Source organism: Pimephales promelas, chromosome 16 (assembly GCF_988280905.1).
Source record: "Pimephales promelas chromosome 16, fPimPro1.hap1.1, whole genome shotgun sequence".
Taxonomy (NCBI): Eukaryota; Metazoa; Chordata; class Actinopteri; order Cypriniformes; family Leuciscidae; genus Pimephales; species Pimephales promelas.
The window spans coordinates 5,415,737-5,442,569 of record NC_142784.1 but is presented as its reverse complement, the minus strand read 5'-3'; the positions used below and the strand labels follow the sequence as shown (position 1 = coordinate 5,442,569).

At 43.5% G+C, this 26,833-nt stretch overlaps 30 non-coding genes across 30 annotated transcripts; all 30 read right to left on the bottom strand.

The window, feature by feature from the left end:
* Positions 1-15,863: 15,863 nt before the first annotated feature.
* trnat-ugu (transfer RNA threonine (anticodon UGU)) lies at positions 15,864-15,937 on the bottom strand. Its single transcript has one exon. It is a non-coding gene; the product is annotated as a tRNA-Thr (tRNA).
* Positions 15,938-16,110: 173 nt separating this feature from the next.
* On the bottom strand, positions 16,111-16,184 carry trnat-agu (transfer RNA threonine (anticodon AGU)). Its single transcript has one exon. It is a non-coding gene; the product is annotated as a tRNA-Thr (tRNA).
* Positions 16,185-16,615: 431 nt separating this feature from the next.
* trnar-ucu (transfer RNA arginine (anticodon UCU)) lies at positions 16,616-16,705 on the bottom strand. Its single transcript is given in 2 exon segments — positions 16,616-16,651; positions 16,669-16,705. It is a non-coding gene; the product is annotated as a tRNA-Arg (tRNA).
* Positions 16,706-16,887: 182 nt separating this feature from the next.
* On the bottom strand, positions 16,888-16,961 carry trnat-ugu (transfer RNA threonine (anticodon UGU)). The gene has a single exon. It is a non-coding gene; the product is annotated as a tRNA-Thr (tRNA).
* A 173-nt stretch (positions 16,962-17,134) lies between these two features.
* Positions 17,135-17,208, bottom strand: trnat-agu (transfer RNA threonine (anticodon AGU)). The gene has a single exon. It is a non-coding gene; the product is annotated as a tRNA-Thr (tRNA).
* A 435-nt stretch (positions 17,209-17,643) lies between these two features.
* trnar-ucu (transfer RNA arginine (anticodon UCU)) lies at positions 17,644-17,733 on the bottom strand. The gene is given in 2 exon segments: positions 17,644-17,679; positions 17,697-17,733. It is a non-coding gene; the product is annotated as a tRNA-Arg (tRNA).
* Positions 17,734-17,915: 182 nt separating this feature from the next.
* Positions 17,916-17,989, bottom strand: trnat-ugu (transfer RNA threonine (anticodon UGU)). The gene has a single exon. It is a non-coding gene; the product is annotated as a tRNA-Thr (tRNA).
* A 173-nt stretch (positions 17,990-18,162) lies between these two features.
* On the bottom strand, positions 18,163-18,236 carry trnat-cgu (transfer RNA threonine (anticodon CGU)). The gene has a single exon. It is a non-coding gene; the product is annotated as a tRNA-Thr (tRNA).
* A 416-nt stretch (positions 18,237-18,652) lies between these two features.
* On the bottom strand, positions 18,653-18,742 carry trnar-ucu (transfer RNA arginine (anticodon UCU)). The gene is given in 2 exon segments: positions 18,653-18,688; positions 18,706-18,742. It is a non-coding gene; the product is annotated as a tRNA-Arg (tRNA).
* Positions 18,743-18,924: 182 nt separating this feature from the next.
* Positions 18,925-18,998, bottom strand: trnat-ugu (transfer RNA threonine (anticodon UGU)). Its single transcript has one exon. It is a non-coding gene; the product is annotated as a tRNA-Thr (tRNA).
* A 173-nt stretch (positions 18,999-19,171) lies between these two features.
* Positions 19,172-19,245, bottom strand: trnat-agu (transfer RNA threonine (anticodon AGU)). Its single transcript has one exon. It is a non-coding gene; the product is annotated as a tRNA-Thr (tRNA).
* Positions 19,246-19,919: 674 nt separating this feature from the next.
* trnat-ugu (transfer RNA threonine (anticodon UGU)) lies at positions 19,920-19,993 on the bottom strand. Its single transcript has one exon. It is a non-coding gene; the product is annotated as a tRNA-Thr (tRNA).
* A 173-nt stretch (positions 19,994-20,166) lies between these two features.
* On the bottom strand, positions 20,167-20,240 carry trnat-cgu (transfer RNA threonine (anticodon CGU)). Its single transcript has one exon. It is a non-coding gene; the product is annotated as a tRNA-Thr (tRNA).
* A 416-nt stretch (positions 20,241-20,656) lies between these two features.
* On the bottom strand, positions 20,657-20,746 carry trnar-ucu (transfer RNA arginine (anticodon UCU)). The gene is given in 2 exon segments: positions 20,657-20,692; positions 20,710-20,746. It is a non-coding gene; the product is annotated as a tRNA-Arg (tRNA).
* Positions 20,747-20,928: 182 nt separating this feature from the next.
* Positions 20,929-21,002, bottom strand: trnat-ugu (transfer RNA threonine (anticodon UGU)). Its single transcript has one exon. It is a non-coding gene; the product is annotated as a tRNA-Thr (tRNA).
* Positions 21,003-21,175: 173 nt separating this feature from the next.
* trnat-agu (transfer RNA threonine (anticodon AGU)) lies at positions 21,176-21,249 on the bottom strand. Its single transcript has one exon. It is a non-coding gene; the product is annotated as a tRNA-Thr (tRNA).
* A 674-nt stretch (positions 21,250-21,923) lies between these two features.
* Positions 21,924-21,997, bottom strand: trnat-ugu (transfer RNA threonine (anticodon UGU)). Its single transcript has one exon. It is a non-coding gene; the product is annotated as a tRNA-Thr (tRNA).
* Positions 21,998-22,170: 173 nt separating this feature from the next.
* Positions 22,171-22,244, bottom strand: trnat-agu (transfer RNA threonine (anticodon AGU)). Its single transcript has one exon. It is a non-coding gene; the product is annotated as a tRNA-Thr (tRNA).
* Positions 22,245-22,679: 435 nt separating this feature from the next.
* trnar-ucu (transfer RNA arginine (anticodon UCU)) lies at positions 22,680-22,769 on the bottom strand. Its single transcript is given in 2 exon segments — positions 22,680-22,715; positions 22,733-22,769. It is a non-coding gene; the product is annotated as a tRNA-Arg (tRNA).
* Positions 22,770-22,951: 182 nt separating this feature from the next.
* Positions 22,952-23,025, bottom strand: trnat-ugu (transfer RNA threonine (anticodon UGU)). The gene has a single exon. It is a non-coding gene; the product is annotated as a tRNA-Thr (tRNA).
* Positions 23,026-23,198: 173 nt separating this feature from the next.
* Positions 23,199-23,272, bottom strand: trnat-cgu (transfer RNA threonine (anticodon CGU)). Its single transcript has one exon. It is a non-coding gene; the product is annotated as a tRNA-Thr (tRNA).
* Positions 23,273-23,684: 412 nt separating this feature from the next.
* trnar-ucu (transfer RNA arginine (anticodon UCU)) lies at positions 23,685-23,774 on the bottom strand. Its single transcript is given in 2 exon segments — positions 23,685-23,720; positions 23,738-23,774. It is a non-coding gene; the product is annotated as a tRNA-Arg (tRNA).
* A 182-nt stretch (positions 23,775-23,956) lies between these two features.
* Positions 23,957-24,030, bottom strand: trnat-ugu (transfer RNA threonine (anticodon UGU)). Its single transcript has one exon. It is a non-coding gene; the product is annotated as a tRNA-Thr (tRNA).
* Positions 24,031-24,203: 173 nt separating this feature from the next.
* On the bottom strand, positions 24,204-24,277 carry trnat-agu (transfer RNA threonine (anticodon AGU)). Its single transcript has one exon. It is a non-coding gene; the product is annotated as a tRNA-Thr (tRNA).
* A 436-nt stretch (positions 24,278-24,713) lies between these two features.
* On the bottom strand, positions 24,714-24,803 carry trnar-ucu (transfer RNA arginine (anticodon UCU)). Its single transcript is given in 2 exon segments — positions 24,714-24,749; positions 24,767-24,803. It is a non-coding gene; the product is annotated as a tRNA-Arg (tRNA).
* Positions 24,804-24,986: 183 nt separating this feature from the next.
* trnat-ugu (transfer RNA threonine (anticodon UGU)) lies at positions 24,987-25,060 on the bottom strand. The gene has a single exon. It is a non-coding gene; the product is annotated as a tRNA-Thr (tRNA).
* A 77-nt stretch (positions 25,061-25,137) lies between these two features.
* On the bottom strand, positions 25,138-25,211 carry trnat-agu (transfer RNA threonine (anticodon AGU)). Its single transcript has one exon. It is a non-coding gene; the product is annotated as a tRNA-Thr (tRNA).
* A 438-nt stretch (positions 25,212-25,649) lies between these two features.
* trnar-ucu (transfer RNA arginine (anticodon UCU)) lies at positions 25,650-25,739 on the bottom strand. Its single transcript is given in 2 exon segments — positions 25,650-25,685; positions 25,703-25,739. It is a non-coding gene; the product is annotated as a tRNA-Arg (tRNA).
* A 183-nt stretch (positions 25,740-25,922) lies between these two features.
* Positions 25,923-25,996, bottom strand: trnat-ugu (transfer RNA threonine (anticodon UGU)). The gene has a single exon. It is a non-coding gene; the product is annotated as a tRNA-Thr (tRNA).
* Positions 25,997-26,169: 173 nt separating this feature from the next.
* Positions 26,170-26,243, bottom strand: trnat-agu (transfer RNA threonine (anticodon AGU)). The gene has a single exon. It is a non-coding gene; the product is annotated as a tRNA-Thr (tRNA).
* Between the last annotated feature and the right edge of the window lie 590 nt (positions 26,244-26,833).

Genomic DNA, 26,833 nt, shown 5'->3' with positions numbered 1-26,833 from the left:
CCTTCCAGAGCTGAGATATTGAAACTCAAAAATTCGGCCCGAAAAAAAAAAAAACGACAGTGGTACCCCTTACGTTTTTTTTTTTCGGGCGAAAAATTAAGTTCCTCCAATCTTCCCAAAACTCTGTATTCTGATAGAGGGCCATGAGACTTAGACCTGAGTGCAAAAATGGAGGCTCTAGCCCCTTCCAGAGCTGAGATATCGAAACTCAAAAATTCGGCCCGAAAAAAAAAACGACAGTGGTACCCCTTACGTTTTTTTTTTTCGGGCGAAAAATTCAGTTTCTCCAATCTTTCCAAAACTCTGGATTCTGATAGAGGGCCATGAGACTTAGACCTGAGTGCAAAAATGGAGGCTCTAGCCCCTTCCAAAGCTGAGATATCTAAACTCAAAAATTCGGCCTGAAAAAAAAACGACAGTGGTACCCCTTACGTTTTTTTTTTCGGGCGAAAAATTAAGTTTCTCCAATCTTCCCAAAACTCTGGATTCTGATAGAGGGCCATGAGACTTAGACCTGAGTGTAAAAATGGAGGCTCTAGCCCCTTCCAGAGCTGAGATATCGAAACTCAAAAATTTGGCCCAAAAAAAAAAAACGACAGTGGTACCCCTTACGTTTTTTTTTTTTCGGGCGAAAAATTAAGTTTCTCCAATCTTCCCAAAACTCTGGATTCTGATAGAGGGCCATGAGACTTAGACCTGAGTGTAAAAATTGAGGCTCTAGCCTCTTCCAGAGCTGAGATATCGAAACTCAAAAATTCGGCCCGAAAAAAAAAACGACAGTGGTACCCCTTACGTTTTTTTTCCGGGCGAAAAATTAAGCTCAAATGCTTTCTGTTAACTGAGGGCAACACTGTACAGTATGGTGTTGGCCAAACAGGAAAATGTCGACTCTGGTGGGACTCGAACCCACAACCTTTAAATGTCCTCATTTTGCTATCTAGAAGTCCAATGCGCTATCCATTGCGCCAAAGCCTGCGCGTGTTAGTCGTGGTTGAGCTACCATAAGACGCGGTCGAGCTACCAAAAGACGCACAGCGACATGGGTTCGCGGACCGGTCTGACGAGCGACGGAATTCGTGGAATGTGTCCGTATAACGCAAGAATTGTATCGCTGGTGTACACGCATGTAATTGTCATTGTCCCACGCACTTTATTAAAACGTAAAATTGTCCCCCGCACTTTAAAGCGGGGACTTTTATACTCTCACTTTATATGTTTCATTCATACTGGACGCCGGATGGCGCTCTCTCGCAGAAAGTCCTAAACGGACTTGTCTCAAAGAAGGTCTCAAAGAAGTACTATCTTATGACGCTACAGGAAGTCCCTTATATGGACAAAGGCATTACAAAACTTATTTGAATAATTCAGTGCAAATTGACAGCTTCCAGTATAGAATAAATCCTTTAAAATATATTTTCTGGCTTATTCTATGATTACTTAATGGTCAAGTGTGTGTGTAGTGTACAGAACCCAATAATAGTAATCAAATTACTATATATATATATATATATATATATATATATATATATATATATATATATATAATTTTGTGATATTTTTTAACTGTAAGCAATTACCCCTACCCCCTTTGAAATGTTGTCATTTTATGTATTTAGATTAGATAGAAAATTGTTTACAGGTACAAATATTTTGAGTATACAAATAGGCAGAATGACAGTAATGTGACAGTCAAAGATGAACAACCTTTTTTATTTGCATAGTTTTGTTTGCATAGAAGTCAATAAAAACATTTAAAACAGTAGTGAATCTAAAATAATAAATAGTTAACAAACTTTTACAGCAGTGAAATTTTGACACATCAATCTAAAATAATAAATAGTGAACACAAACAAACTTTTAAGCAGTGCAATTTTGACACATCAATCTAAAATAATAAATAGTGAACAAAAACAAACATTTTTTTTACGCAGTGCAATTTTGACACATCAATCTAAAATAATAAATAGTGAACAAAAACAAACTTTTACTGCAGTGCAATTTTGACACATCCAAATTTTGATTTGATTTGCCATTTTGATCAAAAATATCTAATATAGATATTATAGATATACAGAATATAGGAGTATAATAATTGTAATATACTATTATATCAATAAAATCAGAATAAAAATAATAATAAGATACATACAATAAATACATTAATATAATATAATATAATATAATATGATATAATATAATATAATATAATATAATATAATATAATATAATATAATATAATATAATATAATATCATATAATATAATATCATATAATATAATATACTATTTCAGATAATTAGTGCAAAAAGTGTGGTGCAGTTTAGTCCTGTCTTCCACTGTGGAATGTTCCAACTTCCGAATTGTTTGGAAGTTCCACGGCTTTTTCACTTCTCCTCACTTCTTGGTCTCTTTTTGCCATATCCTCTTGTCTGCAGTGCTGCCCTCCAGTCGGTGAATGATTCAGTGGCTGTCTCCTCACAGAACCAATTGCCAAAATACTGGATATGAGATGGTGGTTTTCTCTCCTTGCTACACTTTTTGCAAATGATTACTTCTGTCTTCCGGACATATTTTCTTGATTTCATGCCCATCTGCTCCTTTTCCATCTTTTTCTTCCTGTAGTACTCAGTGGTGTATGGTACAGAAGGATGTGCTGCTGCTGCTGCTGCTGGCATAGTTTGTCCAGGTGGTGCTACAAGGAGCATTATAGGTTGGAAGGAAACAGGAGTAGGAAGGATAACTGGGAGTGGTCTAGATGGCTGCCCTGGTACAGCAAGTGAGGTTGGTGCAAGTGGTGGTGGCAGTATCATCTGAGGTATTGGTGGCCCAGATCTGATCTTGGCCGTCCCAGCTGTGTTCGGAGGCAAGTTGAACACATGGGGCTTGTCATTACTCCCACGCTGCAGACTCTGTTCTTTCTGAAGAGCTGGTGGAAGCCTATCTGGTGCTGTCATTGGGGCATCTGGTGCATGGAGTCCCTGAGTCAAAATGCCCCTCTCATTACTTCTAGTACGTCTGCTGTACCTACAAAACAACAAATGGTACCATAGATCATTTTGATAAGAAACTGTACACAAACCCATTTGAAAATACTATACTGGTCTTGTATCAAGAATGGAGGCATGCATGTTTTGTATATGATAAATGAAATAAATGAGTGTAAAATATGGTTGTAACTATTTTTTATAGATGCATTGATTACAAATCCCAACAGAGCAAAAACATAAGTGTCTAAACTCACCACTGTGTGAGTGTAGCTGCATTGACCTCAGGTAACTGGAGGGTGGTCTGTTGCATCACTTCCGCGTTGCTCAAAATGCACTCTCTGATGTGCTTGTAGGCATGTGCAATCAAGTTAAATCTTGAGATTTTAACTCCTTCTTTACGCACAGGGTTGGGATAGACAGCACACAGTTTCACAAAAACTGCCTCGACAATTCTGTTGCAGTCAGGCCACTGTGCAGGACTGTTTGCTCCAACAAAGCATCTGAAAATGTGGAGAGAGAATTCAAACTGGTTGCTATGTAGTCATATCATTCGGAACAGCCAGAAATGGGAAAATATGATGAAAATATCTTACCTTCTGGTACTCTCTACCCCTGGTGCCACAATTTTTTTGGTTGCCCTAAACCGGCCTGTGTTCAGGGAAGATTGGTGGCGTGGAGAGTACACAGTCTTTTCTTTGTCATAATCTGCTAGTCCTTGCCACAAACTAATAATTTGTGCAGATTCTTCTCTTGTCAAAGCAAGACTGTGTTCCCTGAGTTCAACCAATGTCTCTGCTAAGTTCTGGACTGCACCAAAACCTTTGATGTTGTCAGGTCCAACCGAATCCTACAAAAAAGAAAAGAGGTAGTTGAAAATTCAGTTTTGCCATCTCAGGAATAAATCACATTTTAAACATAATGTTCAAACAGTTACCCTTTTAAAACTAATTGTTTTTTGAGTAATTAAATGCATGCTTCTGTCAAAAACCTTTTGCTCACCAGCGCATATATACACACACTTTATATACAATGTATGAATAAATAAATAAACAGACACAATAGGTAATAAGAATATAATAAATAAGGCCTTTTCATTGCCATTAAAGTGAAATAACTGAACATAAACATAGAAGTCTGATAAAATGCTAATTTTAGACAAAAAAACATCAGATTTGGAGGCTTTTGCATCTAAAGTTTTCAATTATACCAACCCAGTACATAAAATCTATGAACAAGGCAGAATTCTTACATCAGGAAAAGCAGGTGGCATTGAACAGGAAGACATCTCGCTGGACAGGTTTCTTTGTCTCCTTTGTAGAGCCGGTGCAGACTGTGTGGCAGGTGGAGTAGACAAGGGACCAAAAGAAGGTGAGGTGACTGCATAAGGTGTAGAGGGCAACATGTGTGAATCCTCTAAGGGCTGTGTGGATGGTGTAGACGGCAAAGTGTGTGGATCTTCTGAGGGCTGTTTTGATGGCGTAGAGGGCAACGTGTGTGGATCTTCTGAGGGCTGTGTGGATGGTGACTGAATGGTGTGGATTGTGGAAGGGACTGCACATGATTTAGAGGGTGACACACAAGGAGGTAGTGCTTCATCCAAGGCAGAGAGAGTCAAATCATCATAGTCCACAGGTTCCACATAGCCCTCATCTTCTGCAATAGACACATCGACAGTCTCCAGAATTCCTGAATTGCTGACTTGTAGACCTTGGGAACCTTGCCAGTCTGCTGGTATAGATACTCTATTCCAAGCAGTTCACCTAAAACACAACAAGAGAGGAAAAGGGTTCATTCCAAAATTCTGTAATTTCCCAAACTGCTTAGGGACCCTGTACAATTAACAATACATTTTTTTTATTAAGGACCCTTATTCAAAGATCTAAGCGCAAAAACAATTGTCTAAAGATTTAAACAAGCAAAAACAATTGTCAGACAACTGTAATGAACGTACCAGTGTATTGATGTGGACTAACATACGACACTATCTTCTGTCCAAGAACATCTTCTCCCAGCACATTAGCAGCATGACGAAGGAGGCCACTGTATGAATGGGGCTTCTGCACGCCCTGAGAGGTTGCAGCATCTGCTCTGTCCTCATTCCACCGGGCTAATCCATCCAACAGGTAGGCTTGGAAAAATGTATCACTGGCCAATGTCCCTAAAATATACAGGAAAGAACACTTTAATATTTCATTACTTACAACCATAATACATTTACTTTAAAAGACTAACAGGACAGTTACTTTACCTGGAATGAACCTGTTTAGATGGAGGTGGAAGGATTCCAATGAAGTCGAACCTCTGGCACACCTAAACGTTGGCAGAGTGTGCCCTCCCTTTTTCAGGGTTCCTGTCTGCACATAGAGCTGTACACCAGGGGGATCTTGAATGCAGGCCACGTGTTTCCTCTGTGACTTCAATATCTCAGCCATTCGAGCGGAATTGATGAGAGGCACACCCAAAGTGTCACGTCCCCTCTCCCCTTCAAAGGACTGGACCAGCTGGGTGATGAGATCCACAGTCTCCCTTGTGCCACGTGTGGTTCTTTTGCAGTGAAGGGCCAGTTCACTCTTGCTGAGGCGACGCAAAACATCAGCATCTGAGGGTTGCATGAGCTGTCCTTCCAACTCTGCACGCTTTGCCGCTAAAAGCCGGTCCATGTCCTCCTGGTCCCAGGAGAAAATACAGCGGCTGAGGTGAGCCATGAAAGTTGCATACAGCTGATGTGAATCTGTTGTGCACCCCACAGAAATCCGTCTCATGAAATGCCAGATGTCGAGTCTGATTTCCAGGTCCTTCCATTCCGCAAACATCGTTTTGAGGTGAGTAGCCCCACAGCAGTCTCTGTCGACATACAGCAGTACAGGTGGAGGCGCTGCAGCATCCCTGTACCTTTTAATGATGCCAGCAACCATCTGTGCCAATCCAAAGCCTTCACTTGCTGTAAGAACAGACATGATGACCTGACCATGTTCGTTTCCGACATTTGTGACCCAGGTGGCTGTTCCAGCACTGTGACCAGCAAGCTTGCGTGCAACCTTCTTGGTGGAATCCATTTTCAGCACACGTCCAAACAGCGATGTTATACTGGCTTTGACCTCATCTAGTCTTTGAAGGACATCCTGAGCATACACTTGCATCAGCCACCGGTGCTTGGGTACAGGGAGCATTGCAGGTGGGTGTTCGAAAGACACGGGCATAACAAGACCTGCGGTGATCCCCTTGCGGAAACTCTGGCAATCTGTCAGAAACTGGACAACCTTCTGCAGCCAGATCTCAGAGTGCTGCTCCTCAAGCTTCTTCTGCACTTGGCTGCTGCTGTTTCCCAGACCTCTCTGACGCAGAAGGCGGACCACTGCCATGTCACATGCCAACTTTGAGGTAAGAATGCAGGGAAACTGTAGCCTATGACTGATGTCCAGCTGGGATATGATGTCAAAGCTCCAGCTGATCACTTTCCTCTTGCATTTCCTACAAGACAGGTACTCAGACGCCATGAAGTAGGACGTTTTAACATCGACTACCTGTCGGATCTTCTGGTGCAGTCCTGCTGACGTGAGCTCCACGTTAACACATTCAGGATGTGGACATGTTAGTCGAACTCTCCACAGCTTTCTTGGCATCCAAAGAAAGAAGGGATGGCCAAAGTAGCGCCCTGTCCCTGGTACTCCAGTAACTGCAAAGTGCGGTTGTGGAGGGTACCACCACATCCTGTCGACTCTGGTGAAGTCCATTTCAGGTTGGTTGTGGGATGAAAACTTAAACAAAGCCTTTGAAATCCACAGCTGATCTGCATGTGGCAACGTGTGAGTCCAGCCCACTGGGAGGCACATTTGTTTACCTTGGCAAAATTAACAGAAAAAAACCCAAAAAACTTTTAATACGTGCCTTTACAAGATAAAACAAATAATATATATATATATATCTTTCAGATGTTCAGGGACTTACGGGACACTTGCGATTCCAGCAAGTCTGCCTGTTCAACCAGCTCACGGTCACCCTGCTCAGATGATGCAAAAGAGGCCACACTTGTAGATTCTACAGGCACTGGTACAGTTGTTTCAGATCTCTTTGTAGATCTTCCAATTAAAGCTGAAGAATAAAGATACAACCAATTACACATAGTACATCATTTTGCTGCACTTCAATTTGTACTAGTAATAACTTTAATTAAGAAATTTAAATAAATGCATATTAATAGAAACAGTTATTTTAAATTTTATAAAAAATATTTCACAATTGTAATGTCCACTATATTTTTTAAACCAAAAAAAAGGCAAGCTTGCATAAGTCACTTCTTTGGAAAAACATTACTATGTTTTGTAAAACTATGCAAATTTTAATGCACTATGAAATTTACACTAATAAACACTCTATACACTGACAGATTAAGGGAAAAAACAAATTTCTAAAGACTGCTTACCTGGTTGGGGTACAGGTGATGTTAACATTTTTTTGACGGCTTTGTCAATGCTTTGTGGATTTTGAGATCTGCCAATCAAAAGGGTGCGGACAGATGACACTGAAGGTATGGACCGTGGGGCACTGGAAGACTTCTGCTGGGAGCCTGTGGATAAGGACTGTGGAGGACTGGAAGACTTCTGCCGGGAGCCTGTGGATAAGGATTGTGGGGCACTCGAAGACTTCTGCCGGGAGCCTGTGGAATCCATATTTCCTTCCTTAATACAGATGGCCTCACGACCCTCTGGGAAAAGCCCAATGTATTCGGCAAAGGCTGCTTTATTAGCATAGTTGTTTTTTGAGTATTTCACTTCACTCGTTTCCCTCCTCATGCTTGCCACCAGATACCCAGCATAACCCAGAGCATTTTCGGCAACCCACTTAAAGGTCTGACCTCTGAAGACCCCAAACTGCATTGTATGTTGGCCAAGAATGTATGATTTTCTGCTTGGGTCTTCACCTTGGTGCACTACAGCTCGCCTTGCAGTTTCCAAAACCTTATCTGGGGAGAGAGCCCGAGACCAGGGTTTCTTTTTGTTCTCTTCCTTCACCCTTAGAGCGACCAAAGAGTCACACATATTAAGACTCCCTTCAGGTTTCCTCCTGAATTTAGGCTCCATTCTATAAAATAAACACATAAAAAATAGTGAACAAAAACAAACTTTTACTGCAGTGCAATTTTGACACATCCAAATTTTGATTTGATTTGCCATTTTGATCAAAAATATCTAATATAGATATTATAGATATACAGAATATAGGAGTATAATAATTGTAATATACTATTATATCAATAAAATCAGAATAAAAATAATAATAAGATACATACAATAAATACATTAATATAATATAATATAATATAATATGATATAATATAATATAATATAATATAATATAATATAATATAATATCATATAATATAATATCATATAATATAATATACTATTTCAGATAATTAGTGCAAAAAGTGTGGTGCAGTTTAGTCCTGTCTTCCACTGTGGAATGTTCCAACTTCCGAATTGTTTGGAAGTTCCACGGCTTTTTCACTTCTCCTCACTTCTTGGTCTCTTTTTGCCATATCCTCTTGTCTGCAGTGCTGCCCTCCAGTCGGTGAATGATTCAGTGGCTGTCTCCTCACAGAACCAATTGCCAAAATACTGGATATGAGATGGTGGTTTTCTCTCCTTGCTACACTTTTTGCAAATGATTACTTCTGTCTTCCGGACATATTTTCTTGATTTCATGCCCATCTGCTCCTTTTCCATCTTTTTCTTCCTGTAGTACTCAGTGGTGTATGGTACAGAAGGATGTGCTGCTGCTGCTGCTGCTGGCATAGTTTGTCCAGGTGGTGCTACAAGGAGCATTATAGGTTGGAAGGAAACAGGAGTAGGAAGGATAACTGGGAGTGGTCTAGATGGCTGCCCTGGTACAGCAAGTGAGGTTGGTGCAAGTGGTGGTGGCAGTATCATCTGAGGTATTGGTGGCCCAGATCTGATCTTGGCCGTCCCAGCTGTGTTCGGAGGCAAGTTGAACACATGGGGCTTGTCATTACTCCCACGCTGCAGACTCTGTTCTTTCTGAAGAGCTGGTGGAAGCCTATCTGGTGCTGTCATTGGGGCATCTGGTGCATGGAGTCCCTGAGTCAAAATGCCCCTCTCATTACTTCTAGTACGTCTGCTGTACCTACAAAACAACAAATGGTACCATAGATCATTTTGATAAGAAACTGTACACAAACCCATTTGAAAATACTATACTGGTCTTGTATCAAGAATGGAGGCATGCATGTTTTGTATATGATAAATGAAATAAATGAGTGTAAAATATGGTTGTAACTATTTTTTATAGATGCATTGATTACAAATCCCAACAGAGCAAAAACATAAGTGTCTAAACTCACCACTGTGTGAGTGTAGCTGCATTGACCTCAGGTAACTGGAGGGTGGTCTGTTGCATCACTTCCGCGTTGCTCAAAATGCACTCTCTGATGTGCTTGTAGGCATGTGCAATCAAGTTAAATCTTGAGATTTTAACTCCTTCTTTACGCACAGGGTTGGGATAGACAGCACACAGTTTCACAAAAACTGCCTCGACAATTCTGTTGCAGTCAGGCCACTGTGCAGGACTGTTTGCTCCAACAAAGCATCTGAAAATGTGGAGAGAGAATTCAAACTGGTTGCTATGTAGTCATATCATTCGGAACAGCCAGAAATGGGAAAATATGATGAAAATATCTTACCTTCTGGTACTCTCTACCCCTGGTGCCACAATTTTTTTGGTTGCCCTAAACCGGCCTGTGTTCAGGGAAGATTGGTGGCGTGGAGAGTACACAGTCTTTTCTTTGTCATAATCTGCTAGTCCTTGCCACAAACTAATAATTTGTGCAGATTCTTCTCTTGTCAAAGCAAGACTGTGTTCCCTGAGTTCAACCAATGTCTCTGCTAAGTTCTGGACTGCACCAAAACCTTTGATGTTGTCAGGTCCAACCGAATCCTACAAAAAAGAAAAGAGGTAGTTGAAAATTCAGTTTTGCCATCTCAGGAATAAATCACATTTTAAACATAATGTTCAAACAGTTACCCTTTTAAAACTAATTGTTTTTTGAGTAATTAAATGCATGCTTCTGTCAAAAACCTTTTGCTCACCAGCGCATATATACACACACTTTATATACAATGTATGAATAAATAAATAAACAGACACAATAGGTAATAAGAATATAATAAATAAGGCCTTTTCATTGCCATTAAAGTGAAATAACTGAACATAAACATAGAAGTCTGATAAAATGCTAATTTTAGACAAAAAAACATCAGATTTGGAGGCTTTTGCATCTAAAGTTTTCAATTATACCAACCCAGTACATAAAATCTATGAACAAGGCAGAATTCTTACATCAGGAAAAGCAGGTGGCATTGAACAGGAAGACATCTCGCTGGACAGGTTTCTTTGTCTCCTTTGTAGAGCCGGTGCAGACTGTGTGGCAGGTGGAGTAGACAAGGGACCAAAAGAAGGTGAGGTGACTGCATAAGGTGTAGAGGGCAACATGTGTGAATCCTCTAAGGGCTGTGTGGATGGTGTAGACGGCAAAGTGTGTGGATCTTCTGAGGGCTGTTTTGATGGCGTAGAGGGCAACGTGTGTGGATCTTCTGAGGGCTGTGTGGATGGTGACTGAATGGTGTGGATTGTGGAAGGGACTGCACATGATTTAGAGGGTGACACACAAGGAGGTAGTGCTTCATCCAAGGCAGAGAGAGTCAAATCATCATAGTCCACAGGTTCCACATAGCCCTCATCTTCTGCAATAGACACATCGACAGTCTCCAGAATTCCTGAATTGCTGACTTGTAGACCTTGGGAACCTTGCCAGTCTGCTGGTATAGATACTCTATTCCAAGCAGTTCACCTAAAACACAACAAGAGAGGAAAAGGGTTCATTCCAAAATTCTGTAATTTCCCAAACTGCTTAGGGACCCTGTACAATTAACAATACATTTTTTTTATTAAGGACCCTTATTCAAAGATCTAAGCGCAAAAACAATTGTCTAAAGATTTAAACAAGCAAAAACAATTGTCAGACAACTGTAATGAACGTACCAGTGTATTGATGTGGACTAACATACGACACTATCTTCTGTCCAAGAACATCTTCTCCCAGCACATTAGCAGCATGACGAAGGAGGCCACTGTATGAATGGGGCTTCTGCACGCCCTGAGAGGTTGCAGCATCTGCTCTGTCCTCATTCCACCGGGCTAATCCATCCAACAGGTAGGCTTGGAAAAATGTATCACTGGCCAATGTCCCTAAAATATACAGGAAAGAACACTTTAATATTTCATTACTTACAACCATAATACATTTACTTTAAAAGACTAACAGGACAGTTACTTTACCTGGAATGAACCTGTTTAGATGGAGGTGGAAGGATTCCAATGAAGTCGAACCTCTGGCACACCTAAACGTTGGCAGAGTGTGCCCTCCCTTTTTCAGGGTTCCTGTCTGCACATAGAGCTGTACACCAGGGGGATCTTGAATGCAGGCCACGTGTTTCCTCTGTGACTTCAATATCTCAGCCATTCAAGCGGAATTGATGAGAGGCACACCCAAAGTGTCACGTCCCCTCTCCCCTTCAAAGGACTGGACCAGCTGGGTGATGAGATCCACAGTCTCCCTTGTGCCACGTGTGGTTCTTTTGCAGTGAAGGGCCAGTTCACTCTTGCTGAGGCGACGCAAAACATCAGCATCTGAGGGTTGCATGAGCTGTCCTTCCAACTCTGCACGCTTTGCCGCTAAAAGCCGGTCCATGTCCTCCTGGTCCCAGGAGAAAATACAGCGGCTGAGGTGAGCCATGAAAGTTGCATACAGCTGATGTGAATCTGTTGTGCACCCCACAGAAATCCGTCTCATGAAATGCCAGATGTCGAGTCTGATTTCCAGGTCCTTCCATTCCGCAAACATCGTTTTGAGGTGAGTAGCCCCACAGCAGTCTCTGTCGACATACAGCAGTACAGGTGGAGGCGCTGCAGCATCCCTGTACCTTTTAATGATGCCAGCAACCATCTGTGCCAATCCAAAGCCTTCACTTGCTGTAAGAACAGACATGATGACCTGACCATGTTCGTTTCCGACATTTGTGACCCAGGTGGCTGTTCCAGCACTGTGACCAGCAAGCTTGCGTGCAACCTTCTTGGTGGAATCCATTTTCAGCACACGTCCAAACAGCGATGTTATACTGGCTTTGACCTCATCTAGTCTTTGAAGGACATCCTGAGCATACACTTGCATCAGCCACCGGTGCTTGGGTACAGGGAGCATTGCAGGTGGGTGTTCGAAAGACACGGGCATAACAAGACCTGCGGTGATCCCCTTGCGGAAACTCTGGCAATCTGTCAGAAACTGGACAACCTTCTGCAGCCAGATCTCAGAGTGCTGCTCCTCAAGCTTCTTCTGCACTTGGCTGCTGCTGTTTCCCAGACCTCTCTGACGCAGAAGGCGGACCACTGCCATGTCACATGCCAACTTTGAGGTAAGAATGCAGGGAAACTGTAGCCTATGACTGATGTCCAGCTGGGATATGATGTCAAAGCTCCAGCTGATCACTTTCCTCTTGCATTTCCTACAAGACAGGTACTCAGACGCCATGAAGTAGGACGTTTTAACATCGACTACCTGTCGGATCTTCTGGTGCAGTCCTGCTGACGTGAGCTCCACGTTAACACATTCAGGATGTGGACATGTTAGTCGAACTCTCCACAGCTTTCTTGGCATCCAAAGAAAGAAGGGATGGCCAAAGTAGCGCCCTGTCCCTGGTACTCCAGTAACTGCAAAGTGCGGTTGTGGAGGGTACCACCACATCCTGTCGACTCTGGTGAAGTCCATTTCAGGTTGGTTGTGGGATGAAAACTTAAACAAAGCCTTTGAAATCCACAGCTGATCTGCATGTGGCAACGTGTGAGTCCAGCCCACTGGGAGGCACATTTGTTTACCTTGGCAAAATTAACAGAAAAAAACCCAAAAAACTTTTAATACGTGCCTTTACAAGATAAAACAAATAATATATATATATATATCTTTCAGATGTTCAGGGACTTACGGGACACTTGCGATTCCAGCAAGTCTGCCTGTTCAACCAGCTCACGGTCACCCTGCTCAGATGATGCAAAAGAGGCCACACTTGTAGATTCTACAGGCACTGGTACAGTTGTTTCAGATCTCTTTGTAGATCTTCCAATTAAAGCTGAAGAATAAAGATACAACCAATTACACATAGTACATCATTTTGCTGCACTTCAATTTGTACTAGTAATAACTTTAATTAAGAAATTTAAATAAATGCATATTAATAGAAACAGTTATTTTAAATTTTATAAAAAATATTTCACAATTGTAATGTCCACTATATTTTTTAAACCAAAAAAAAGGCAAGCTTGCATAAGTCACTTCTTTGGAAAAACATTACTATGTTTTGTAAAACTATGCAAATTTTAATGCACTATGAAATTTACACTAATAAACACTCTATACACTGACAGATTAAGGGAAAAAACAAATTTCTAAAGACTGCTTACCTGGTTGGGGTACAGGTGATGTTAACATTTTTTTGACGGCTTTGTCAATGCTTTGTGGATTTTGAGATCTGCCAATCAAAAGGGTGCGGACAGATGACACTGAAGGTATGGACCGTGGGGCACTGGAAGACTTCTGCTGGGAGCCTGTGGATAAGGACTGTGGAGGACTGGAAGACTTCTGCCGGGAGCCTGTGGATAAGGATTGTGGGGCACTCGAAGACTTCTGCCGGGAGCCTGTGGAATCCATATTTCCTTCCTTAATACAGATGGCCTCACGACCCTCTGGGAAAAGCCCAATGTATTCGGCAAAGGCTGCTTTATTAGCATAGTTGTTTTTTGAGTATTTCACTTCACTCGTTTCCCTCCTCATGCTTGCCACCAGATACCCAGCATAACCCAGAGCATTTTCGGCAACCCACTTAAAGGTCTGACCTCTGAAGACCCCAAACTGCATTGTATGTTGGCCAAGAATGTATGATTTTCTGCTTGGGTCTTCACCTTGGTGCACTACAGCTCGCCTTGCAGTTTCCAAAACCTTATCTGGGGAGAGAGCCCGAGACCAGGGTTTCTTTTTGTTCTCTTCCTTCACCCTTAGAGCGACCAAAGAGTCACACATATTAAGACTCCCTTCAGGTTTCCTCCTGAATTTAGGCTCCATTCTATAAAATAAACACATAAAAAACACACATTACATGCAAAACTTCACATATTTCTTGCAAAAGCAAACATTTTATTCAAAACTATTTTAACTCTTTTAAAAATGGTGTGACTGCATACTATCTCTACAAGCAAACATCAAATAAATACATAATAAATAGCCATTATATATGGCAAACTAAAAGAGATACTGACATGTACATGTTTGAGCACCATGAATAGCCTCCACTGTATAGTGGCTATGTGTGCACTTTACACTGTTATTGAACTGACATGAGCTGTATTGACACTATGGTCTAGTCAGAGCTGTTTTACTGCAGAATATGAATATGTGGAATATTGGTAACACTTTACAATAAGGTTCTTTTATTAAACATTAGTTAATGTATTAACTAACATGAACTAACTATGAGCAATACATTTGTTACTTTTTTGTTAATCTGTGTTAACGTTAGTTAATACAAATCCAGCTGTTCATTGTTTGTTCATGTTAGTTCACAGTGCATTAACTAATGTTAACAAGATTTTAATAAAGTATTAGTAAATGTTGGAATTAACATTAACAAAGATTAACAAATGCTGAAGTAGTATTGTTCATTTTTAGTCAATGTTAAACAATGTAGTTAACTAATGAACCTTATTGTAAAGTGTTACCTTAATATTTGTTCCTATTGTTTAACTTTGCAACAAAATGTATTGTATAAAGCAATATAGAAATAAAGGTAACTTGGCTCCTATGCATAATCAATATACTGTACATTTCTAAAACAAACAGAAATACAATCACTTTACACTTTTTAGTGGTTAAAAAAACGAATGATTGAATGACCAAAATCCCCTTATAGTTAACTTACACTGTACAATATTATAAGCAAACAAATACCCCAGAAAACAACACATAACGTTACAACAAACAAACAAATATATGGCGAACAATGAATGAATGAAACTATGAATACATCGTCGTGTTACGTTATAATGAAATAAATATAACTTACCTCAGTTTCTACGGCGTCGTCAAACGTAACGTTATAACGTTATTAAACAAGAAAGAAAAACGTATTGTAACAACAGCGTAACAGGCGAAAAACTTATTATAATAGCCGCTGAAGATTATCGTTAATACAAATGTACCGGTCAAAAAGAAATATGTATTCACAAGAGTCAAATTGTATTGTTACAGTAGCGATGAGGATTCACTTTTATTATAAAACCCGCTGAGAACATGATTGGTCAATATCTTGGTATGAGACATTCACTGATTGGCCAACGCATCACTGTGGGCCTTAGCGACAGTCATACATTTCATTGGCCAGTGACGTATTCACAGGCATTTTTCCCATTGGTCAATTTCTCGAAGAATTCTCGAAGCACTGCAAACAGTGATTGGCTCATTTTTCAATTTCTCGAAGAATTCTCGAAGCGCCGCAAACAGTGATTGGCTCATTTTTGGTAATCACTACCAGAAATAGGGTCGTCTGACAGGTTGCTGTGAGCGCCACAGAGCCCACATGATTATGTGGTTGGGCCACTTGATGGTTTTTCATCTGGGCATTTCCAACACTGTAATGCTTTTCACTCTGCGGGCAGAAAAGACAGGTGCTCTAGCCTCTGCACAATTTAAACTGGATTCAAGGTCTCAAAGCTCTCTGTCCAAGAACAATCCCAAAGAGCAAAGTCAGCTGGATAGAGGCACCGCTGGGATTCGAACCCAGGATCTCCTGTTTACAAGACAGGCGCTTTGACCAACTAAGCCACGGCGCCTTGATGCTATGATTTGTTATCTTGGGACACTGTCCTTCAACAACAGCTCAGGGATGGTTTGCAAGTGGAAACAATTGCAAAAGAAGCCTCAGTTTCACCGTTTGTGGTCAGATCTCAGAAAAGCAAAGTATTGCGAGGGTTCAAGGCCTTGCGAAACAGAAGGGCACAGTCAAAGGCACCGCTGGGATTCGAACCCAGGATCTCCTGTTTACTAGACAGGCGCTTTAACCAACTAAGCCACAGCGCCTGCCTGTGCACAAAAAAGATGCAAATCATGGACCAGGCCTTGGACAGCATAAACTAGTTTGTTGACAACTGCGTGGGGGGTGGCCAGCCAGCCTCTGTGATTATTGGCCAACCATGTTCAGCTGGACTCCTAGAACCCACATCAAACATGTTTATGGAGCTCCATTCACAAGAGCTGCAAAGACCATCTAAGCAGCGGGAAGAGAAAGGAAGTCTGGCACCACTCTGTGGTGACTGCCAGTCCTTGTGTGCAAGAGCCAAGAGGTTTTGGTAAGCAAATGTAGTAGTAAACAAAACAGACAACATTTTGAAGCCTTTCAACTACATTGACATTATTTGAAATGAACACGTTGAGAACAAGAGGCCTCAAAAGCTTTCTGTTAACTGAGGGCAACACTGTACAGTATGGGGTTGACAAAAGGGCTAAAGGTATGACTCTGGTGGGACACGAACCCACAACCTTTGAATGTCCTCATTTTGCAATCTAGAAGTCCAATGCGCTATCCATTGCGCCACAGAGTCCACATGATTATGTGGTTGGGCCACTTGATGGTTTTTCATCTGGGCATTTCCAACACTTTAATGCTTTTCACTCTGCGGGCAGAAAAGACAGGTGCTCTAGCCTCTGCACAATTTAAACTGGATTCAAGGTCTCAAGGCTCTCTGTCCAAGAACAATCCCAAAGAGCAATGTCAGCTGGATAGAGGCACCGCTGGGATTCGAACCCAGGATCTCCTGTTTACAAGACAGGCGCTTTGACCAACTAAGCCACAGCGCCTTGATGCTATGATTTGTTATCTTGGGACACTGTCCTTCAACAACAGCTCAGGGATGGTTTGCAAGTGGAAGAAATTGCAAAGCAAGCCTCAGTTTCACCGTTTGTGGTCAGTTCTCAGAAAAGCAAAGAATTGCGAGGGTTCAAGGCCTTGCGAAACAGAAGTGCACAGTCAAAGGCACCGCTGGGATTCGAACCCAGGATCTCCTGTTTACTAGACAGGCGCTTTAACCAACTAAGCCACAGCGCCTGCCAGCCTGTGCACAAAAAAGATGCAAATCGTTGACCAGGCCTTGGACAGCATAAACTAGTTTGTTGACAACTGCGTGGGGGGTGGCCAGCCAGCCTCTGTGATTATTGGCCAACCATGTTCAGCTGGACTCCTAGAACCCACATCAAACATGTTTATGGAGCTCCATTCACAAGAGCTGCAAAGACCATCTAAGCAGCGGGAAGAGAAAGGAAGTCTGGCACCACTCTGTGGTGACTGCCAGTCCTTGTGTGCAAGAGCCAAGAGGTTTTGGTAAGCAAATGTAGTAGTAAACAAAACAGACAACATTTTGAAGCCTTTCAACTACATTGACATTATTTGAAATGAACACGTTGAGAACAAGAGGCCTCAAAAGCTTTCTGTTAACTGAGGGCAACACTGTACAGTATGGGGTTGACAAAAGGGCTAAAGGTACGACTCTGGTGGGACTCGAACCCACAACCTTTGAATGTCCTCATTTTGCAATCTAGAAGTCCAATGCGCTATCCATTGCGCCACAGAGCCCACATGATTATGTGGTTGGGCCACTTGATGGTTTTTCATCTGGGCATTTCCAACACTGTAATGCTTTTCACTCTGCGGGCAGAAAAGACATGTGCTCTAGCCTCTGCACAATTTAAACTGGATTCAAGGTCTCAAGGCTCTCTGTCCAAGAACAATCCCAAAGAGCAAAGTCAGCTGGATAGAGGCACCGCTGGGATTCGAACCCGGGATCTCCTGTTTACAAGACAGGCGCTTTGACCAACTAAGACACAGCGCCTTGATGCTGTGATTTGTTATCTTGGGACACTGTCCTTCAACAACAGCTCAGGGATGGTTTGCAAGTGGAAGAAATTGCATAGCAAGCCTTAGTTTCACCGTTTGTGGTCAGTTCTCAGAAAAGCAAAGAATTGCGAGGGTTCAAGGCCTTGCGAAACAGAAGGGCACAGTCAAAGGCACCGCTGGGATTCGAACCCAGGATCTCCTGTTTACGAGACAGGCGCTTTAACCAACTAAGCCACAGCGCCTGCCAGCCTGTGCACAAATAAGATGCAAATCGTGGACCAGGCCTTGGACAGCATAAACTATGGGGTGGCCAGCCAGCCTCTGTGATTATTGGCCAACCATGTTCAGCAGGACTCCTAGAACCCACAACAAACATGTTTATGGAGCTCCATTCACAACAGCTGCAAAGACCATCTAAGCAGCGGGAAGAGAAAGGAAGTCTGGCACCACTCTGTGGTGACTGCCAGTCCATGTGTGCAAGAGCCAAGAGGTTTTGATAAGCAAATGTAGTAGTAAACAAAACAGACAACATTTTGAAGCCTTTCAACTACATTGACATTATTTGAAATGAACACGTTGAGAACAAGAGGCCTCAAAAGCTTTCTGTTAACTGAGGGCAACACTGTACAGTATGGGGTTGACAAAAGGGCTTAAGGTACGACTCTGGTGGGAGTCGAACCCACAACCTTTGAATGTCCTCATTTTGCAATCTAGAAGTCCAATGCGCTATCCATTGCGCCACAGAGCCCACATGATTATGTGGTTGGGCCACTTGATGGTTTTTCATCTGGGCATTTCCAACACTGTAATGCTTTTCACTCTGCGGGCAGAAAAGACAGGTGCTCTAGCCTCTGCACAATTTAAACTGGATTCAAGGTATCAAGGCTCTCTGTCCAAGAACAATCCCAAAGAGCAAAGTCAGCTGGATAGAGGCACAGCTGGGATACGAACCCAGGATCTCCTGTTTACAAGACAGGCGCTTTGACCAACTAAGCCACAGCGCCTTGATGCTATGATTTGTTATCTTGGGACACTGTCCTTCAACAACAGCTCAGGGATGGTTTGCAAGTGGAAGCAATTGCAAAGGAAGCCTCAGTTTCACCGTTTGGGGTCAGTTCTCAGAAAAGCAAAGAATTGCGAGGGTTCAAGGCCTTGCGAAACAGAAGGGCACAGTCAAAGGCACCGCTGGGATTCGAACCCAGGATCTCCTGTTTACTAGACAGGCACTTTAACCAACTAAGCCACAGCGCCTGCCAGCCTGTGCACAAAAAAGATGCAAATCGTGGACCAGGACTTGGACAGCATAAACTATGGGGTGGCCAACCAGCCTCTGTGATTATTGGCCAACCATGTTCAGCAGGACTCCTAGAACCCACAACAAACATGTTTATGGAGCTCCATGCACAAGAGCTGCAAAGACCATCTAAGCAGCGGGAAGAGAAAGGAAGTCTGGCACCACTCTGTGGTGACTGCCAGTCCTTGTGTGCAAGAGCCAAGAGATTTTGGTAAGCAAATGTAGTAGTAAACAAAACAGACAACATTTTGAAGCCTTTCAACTACATTGACATTATTTGAAATGAACACGTTGAGAACAAGAGGCCTCAAAAGCTTTCTGTTAACTGAGGGCAACACTGTACAGTATGGGGTTGACAAAACGGCTAAAGGGACTCGAACCCACAACCTTTGAATGTCCTCATTTTGCAATCTAGAAGTCTAATGCGCTATCCATTGCGCCAGAGAACCCACATGACTGTGTGGTTGGGCCACTTGATGGTTTTTCATCTGGGCATTTCCAACACTGTAATGCTTTTCACTCTGCGGGCAGAAAAGACAGGTGCTCTAGCCTCTGCACAATTTAAACTGGATTCAAAGTCTCAAGGCTCTCTGTCCAAGAACAATCCCAAAGAGCAAAGTCAGCTGGATAGAGGCACCGCTGGGATTCGAACCCAGGATCTCCTGTTTACAAGACAGGCGCTTTGACCAGCTAAACCACGGCGCCTTGATGCCAAGATCTGTTATCTTGGGACACTGTCCTTCAACAACAGCTCAGGGATGGTTTGCAAGTGGAAGAAATTGCATAGCAAGCCTTAGTTTCACCGTTTGTGGTCAGTTCTCAGAAAAGCAAAGAATTGCGAGGGTTCAAGGCCTTGCGAAACAGAAGGGCACAGTCAAAGGCACCGCTGGGATTCGAACCCAGGATCTCCTGTTTACGAGACAGGCGCTTTAACCAACTAAGCCACAGCGCCTGCCAGCCTGTGCACAAATAAGATGCAAATCGTGGGCCAGGCCTTGGACAGCATAAACTATGGGGTGGCCAGCCAGCCTCTGTGATTATTGGCCAACCATGTTCAGCAGGACTCCTAGAACCCACAACAAACATGTTTATGGAGCTCCATTCACAACAGCTGCAAAGACCATCTAAGCAGCGGGAAGAGAAAGGAAGTCTGGCACCACTCTGTGGTGACTGCCAGTCCATGTGTGCAAGAGCCAAGAGGTTTTGATAAGCAAATGTAGTAGTAAACAAAACAGACAACATTTTGAAGCCTTTCAACTACATTGACATTATTTGAAATGAACACGTTGAGAACAAGAGGCCTCAAAAGCTTTCTGTTAACTGAGGGCAACACTGTACAGTATGGGGTTGACAAAAGGGCTTAAGGTACGACTCTGGTGGGAGTCGAACCCACAACCTTTGAATGTCCTCATTTTGCAATCTAGAAGTCCAATGCGCTATCCATTGCGCCACAGAGCCCACATGATTATGTGGTTGGGCCACTTGATGGTTTTTCATCTGGGCATTTCCAACACTGTAATGCTTTTCACTCTGCGGGCAGAAAAGACAGGTGCTCTAGCCTCTGCACAATTTAAACTGGATTCAAGGTATCAAGGCTCTCTGTCCAAGAACAATCCCAAAGAGCAAAGTCAGCTGGATAGAGGCACAGCTGGGATACGAACCCAGGATCTCCTGTTTACAAGACAGGCGCTTTGACCAACTAAGCCACAGCGCCTTGATGCTATGATTTGTTATCTTGGGACACTGTCCTTCAACAACAGCTCAGGGATGGTTTGCAAGTGGAAGCAATTGCAAAGGAAGCCTCAGTTTCACCGTTTGGGGTCAGTTCTCAGAAAAGCAAAGAATTGCGAGGGTTCAAGGCCTTGCGAAACAGAAGGGCACAGTCAAAGGCACCGCTGGGATTCGAACCCAGGATCTCCTGTTTACTAGACAGGCACTTTAACCAACTAAGCCACAGCGCCTGCCAGCCTGTGCACAAAAAAGATGCAAATCGTGGACCAGGACTTGGACAGCATAAACTATGGGGTGGCCAACCAGCCTCTGTGATTATTGGCCAACCATGTTCAGCAGGACTCCTAGAACCCACAACAAACATGTTTATGGAGCTCCATGCACAAGAGCTGCAAAGACCATCTAAGCAGCGGGAAGAGAAAGGAAGTCTGGCACCACTCTGTGGTGACTGCCAGTCCTTGTGTGCAAGAGCCAAGAGATTTTGGTAAGCAAATGTAGTAGTAAACAAAACAGACAACATTTTGAAGCCTTTCAACTACATTGACATTATTTGAAATGAACACGTTGAGAACAAGAGGCCTCAAAAGCTTTCTGTTAACTGAGGGCAACACTGTACAGTATGGGGTTGACAAAACGGCTAAAGGGACTCGAACCCACAACCTTTGAATGTCCTCATTTTGCAATCTAGAAGTCTAATGCGCTATCCATTGCGCCAGAGAACCCACATGACTGTGTGGTTGGGCCACTTGATGGTTTTTCATCTGGGCATTTCCAACACTGTAATGCTTTTCACTCTGCGGGCAGAAAAGACAGGTGCTCTAGCCTCTGCACAATTTAAACTGGATTCAAAGTCTCAAGGCTCTCTGTCCAAGAACAATCCCAAAGAGCAAAGTCAGCTGGATAGAGGCACCGCTGGGATTCGAACCCAGGATCTCCTGTTTACAAGACAGGCGCTTTGACCAGCTAAACCACGGCGCCTTGATGCCAAGATCTGTTATCTTGGGACACTGTCCTTCAACAACAGCTCAGGGATGGTTTGCAAGTGGAAGAAATTGCAAAGCAAGCCTCAGTTTCACCGTTTGTGGTCAGTTCTCAGAAAAGCAAAGAATTGCGAGGGTTCAAGGCCTTGCGAAACAAAAGGGCACAGTCAAAGGCACCGCTGGGATTCGAACCCAGGATCTCCTGTTTACTAGACAGGCGCTTTAACCAACTAAGCCACAGCGCCTGCCAGCCTGTGCACAAAAAAGATGCAAATCGTGGACCAGGCCTTGGACAGTATAAACTAGTTTGTTGACAACTGCGTGGGGGGTGGCCAGCCAGCCTCTGTGATTATTGGCCAACCATGTTCAGCTGGACTCCTAGAACCCACATCAAACATGTTTATGGAGCTCCATTCACAAGAGCTGCAAAGACCATCTAAGCAGCGGGAAGAGAAAGGAAGTCTGGCACCACTCTGTGGTGACTGCCAGTCCTTGTGTGCAAGAGCCAAGAGGTTTTGGTAAGCAAATGTAGTAGTAAACAAAACAGACAACATTTTGAAGCCTTTCAACTACATTGACATTATTTGAAGTGAACACGTTGAGAACAAGAGGCCTCAAAAGCTTTCTGTTAACTGAGGGCAACACTGTACAGTATGGGGTTGACAAAAGGGCTAAAGGTGCGACTCTGGTGGAACTCGAACCCACAACCTTTGAATGTCCTCATTTTGCAATCTAGAAGTCCAATGCGCTATCCATTGTGCCACAGAGCCCACATGATTATGTGGTTGGGCCACTTGATGGTTTTTCATCTGGGCATTTCCAACACTGTAATGCTTTTCACTCTGCGGGCAGAAAAGACAGGTGCTCTAGCGTCTGCACAATTTAAACTGGATTCAAGGTCTCAAGGCTCTCTGTCCAAGAACAATCCCAAAGAGCAAAGTCAGCTGGATAGAGGCACCGCTGGGATTCGAACCCAGGATCTCCTGTTTACAAGACAGGCGCTTTGACCAACTAAGCCACGGTGCCTTGATGCTATGATTTGTTATCTTGGGACACTGTCCTTCAACAACAGCTCAGGGATGGTTTGCAAGTGGAAACAATTGCAAAGGAAGCCTCAGTTTCACCGTTTGTGGTCAGATCTCAGAAAAGCAAAGAATTGCGAGGGTTCAAGGCCTTGCGAAACAGAAGGGCACAGTCAAAGGCACCGCTGGGATTCGAACCCAGGATCTCCTGTTTACGAGACAGGCGCTTTAACCAACTAAGCCACAGCGCCTGCCTGTGCACAAAAAAGATGCAAATCGTGGACCAGGCCTTGGACAGCATAAACTATGGGGTGGCCAGCCAGCCTCTGTGATTATTGGCCAACCATGTTCAGCTGGACTCCTAGAACCCACAACAAACATGTTTATGGAGCTCCATTCACAACAGCTGCAAAGACCATCTAAGCAGCGGGAAGAGAAAGGAAGTCTGGCACCACTCTGTGGTGACTGCCAGTCCTTGTGTGCAAGAGCCAAGAGGTTTTGGTAAGCAAATGTAGTAGTAAACAAAACAGACAACATTTTGAAGCCTTTCAACTACATTGACATTATTTGAAATGAACACGTTGAGAACAAGAGGCCTCAAAAGCTTTCTGTTAACTGAGGGCAACACTGTACAGTATGGGGTTGACAAAAGGGCTAAAGGTACGACTCTGGTGGGACTCAAACCCACAACCTTTGAATGTCCTCATTTTGCAATCTAGAAGTCCAATGCGCTATCCATTGCGCCACAGAGCCCACATGATTATGTGGTTGGGCCACTTGATGGTTTTTCATCTGGGCATTTCCAACACTGTAATGCTTTTCACTCTGCTGGCAGAAAAGACAGGTGCTCTAGCCTCTGCACAATTTAAACTGGATTCAAGGTCTCAAGGCTCTCTGTCCAAGAACAATCCCAAAGAGCAAAGTTAGCTGGATAGAGGCACCGCTGGGATTCGAACCCAGGATCTCCTGTTTACAAGACAGGCGCTTTGACCAACTAAGCCACGGCGCCTTGATGCTATGATTTGTTATCTTGGGGCACTGTCCTTCAACAACAGCTCAGGGATGGTTTGCAAGTGGAAGCAATTGCAAATGAAGCCTCAGTTTCACCGTTTGTGGTCAGTTCTCAGAAAAGCAAAGAATTGCGAGGGTTCAAGGCCTTGCGAAACAGAAGGGCACAGTCAAAGGCACCGCTGGGATTCGAACCCAGGATCTCCTGTTTACTAGACAGGCGCTTTAACCAACTACACCACAGCGCCTGCCAGCCTGTGCACAAAAAAAGATGCAAATTGTGGACCAGGCCTTGGACAGCATAAACTAGTTTGTTGACAACTGCGTGGGGGGTGGCCAGCCAGCCTCTGTGATTATTGGCCAACCATGTTCAGCTGGACTCCTAGAACCCACATCAAACATGTTTATGGAGCTCCATTCACAAGAGCTGCAAAGACCATCTAAGCAGCGGGAAGAGAAAGGAAGTCTGGCACCACTCTGTGGTGACTGCCAGTCCTTGTGTGCAAGAGCCAAGAGGTTTTGGTAAGCAAATGTAGTAGTAAACAAAACAGACAACATTTTGAAGCCTTTCAACTACATTGACATTATTTGAAATGAACACGTTGAGAACAAGAGGCCTCAAAAGCTTTCTGTTAACTGAGGGCAACACTGTACAGTATGGGGTTGACAAAAGGGCTAAAGGTACGACTCTGGTGGGACTCAAACCCACAACCTTTGAATGTCCTCATTTTGCAATCTAGAAGTCCAATGCACTATCCATTGCGCCACAGAGCCCACATGATTGTGTGGTTGGGCCACTTGATGGTTTTTCATCTGGGCATTTCCAACACTGTAATGCTTTTCACTCTGCTGGCAGAAAAGACAGGTGCTCTAGCCTCTGCACAAATTTAAACTGGATTCAAGGTCTCAAGGCTCTCTGTCCAAGAACAATCCCAAAGAGCAAAGTCAGCTGGATAGAGGCACCGCTGGGATTCGAACCCAGGATCTCCTGTTTACAAGACAGGCGCTTTGACCAACTAAGCCACAGCGCCTTGATGCTATGATTTGTTATCTTGGGACACTGTCCTTCAACAACAGCTCAGGGATGGTTTGCAAGTGAACCAGTCAAAGGCACCGCTGGGATTCGAACCCAGGATCTCCTGTTTACTAGACAGGCGCTTTAACCAACTAAGCCACAGCGCCTGCCAGCCTGTGCACAAAAAAAGATGAAAATCGTGGACCAGGCCTTGGACAGCATAAACTAGTTTGTTGACAACTGCGTGGGGGGTGGCCAGCCAGCCTCTGTGATTATTGGCCAACCATGTTCAGCTGGACTCCTAGAACCCACATCAAACATGTTTATGGAGCTCCATTCACAAGAGCTGCAAAGACCATCTAAGCAGCGGGAAGAGAAAGGAAGTCTGGCACCACTCTGTGGTGACTGCCAGTCCTTGTGTGCAAGAGCCAAGAGGTTTTTTGGTAAGCAAATGTAGTAGTAAACAAAACAGACAACATTTTGAAGCCTTTCAACTACATTGACATTATTTGAAATGAACACGTTGAGAACAAGAGGCCTCAAAAGCTTTCTGTTAACTGAGGGCAACACTGTACAGTATGGGGTTGACAAAAGGGCTAAAGGTACGACTCTGGTGGGACTCAAACCCACAACCTTTGAAAGTCCTCATTTTGCAATCTAGAAGTCCAATGCACTATCCATTGCGCCACAGAGCCCACATGATTATGTGGTTGGGCCACTTGATGGTTTTTCATCTGGGCATTTCCAACACTGTAATGCTTTTCACTCTGCGGGCAGAAAAGACAGGTGCTCTAGCCACTGCACAAATTTAAACTGGATTCAAGGTCTCAAGGCTCTCTGTCCAAGAATAATCCCAAAGAGCAAAGTCAGCTGGATAGAGGCACCGCTGGGATTCGAACCCAGGATCTCCTGTTTACAAGACAGGCGCTTTGACCAACTAAGCCACGGCGCCTTGATGCTATGATTTGTTATCTTGGGACACTGTCCTTCAACAACAGCTCAGGGATGGTTTGCAAGTGGAAACAATTGCAAAGGAAGCCTCAGTTTCACAGTTTGTGGTCAGTTCTCAGAAAAGCAAAGTATTGCGAGGGTTCAAGGCCTTGCGAAACAGAAGGGCACAGTCAAAGGCACCGCTGGGATTCGAACCCAGGATCTCCTGTTTACTAGACAGGCGCTTTAACCAACTAAGCCACAGCGCCTGCCAGCCTGTGCACAAAAAAGATGCAAATCCTGGACCAGGACTTGGACAGCATAAACTATGGGGTGGCCAGCCAGCCTCTGTGATTATTGGCCAACCATGTTCAGCTGGACTCCTAGAACCCACAACAAACATGTTTATGGAGCTCCATTCACAACAGCTGCAAAGACCATCTAAGCAGCGGGAAGAGAAAGGAAGTCTGGCACCACTCTGTGGTGACTGCCAGTCCATGTGTGCAAGAGCCAAGAGGTTTTGGTAAGCAAATGTAGTAGTAAACAAAACAGACAACATTTTGAAGCCTTTCAACTGCATTGACATTATTTGAAATGAACACGTTGAGAACAAGAGGCCTTAAAAGCTTTCTGTTAACTGAGGGCAACACTGTACAGTATGGGGTTGACAAAAGGGCTAAAGGTACGACTCGAACCCACAACCTTTGAATGTCCTCATTTTGCAATCTAGAAGTCCAATGCGCTATCCATTGCGCCACAGAGCCCACATGATTATGTGGTTGGGCCACTTGATGGTTTTTCATCTGGGCATTTCCAACACTGTAATGCTTTTCACTCTGCGGGCAGAAAAGACAGGTGC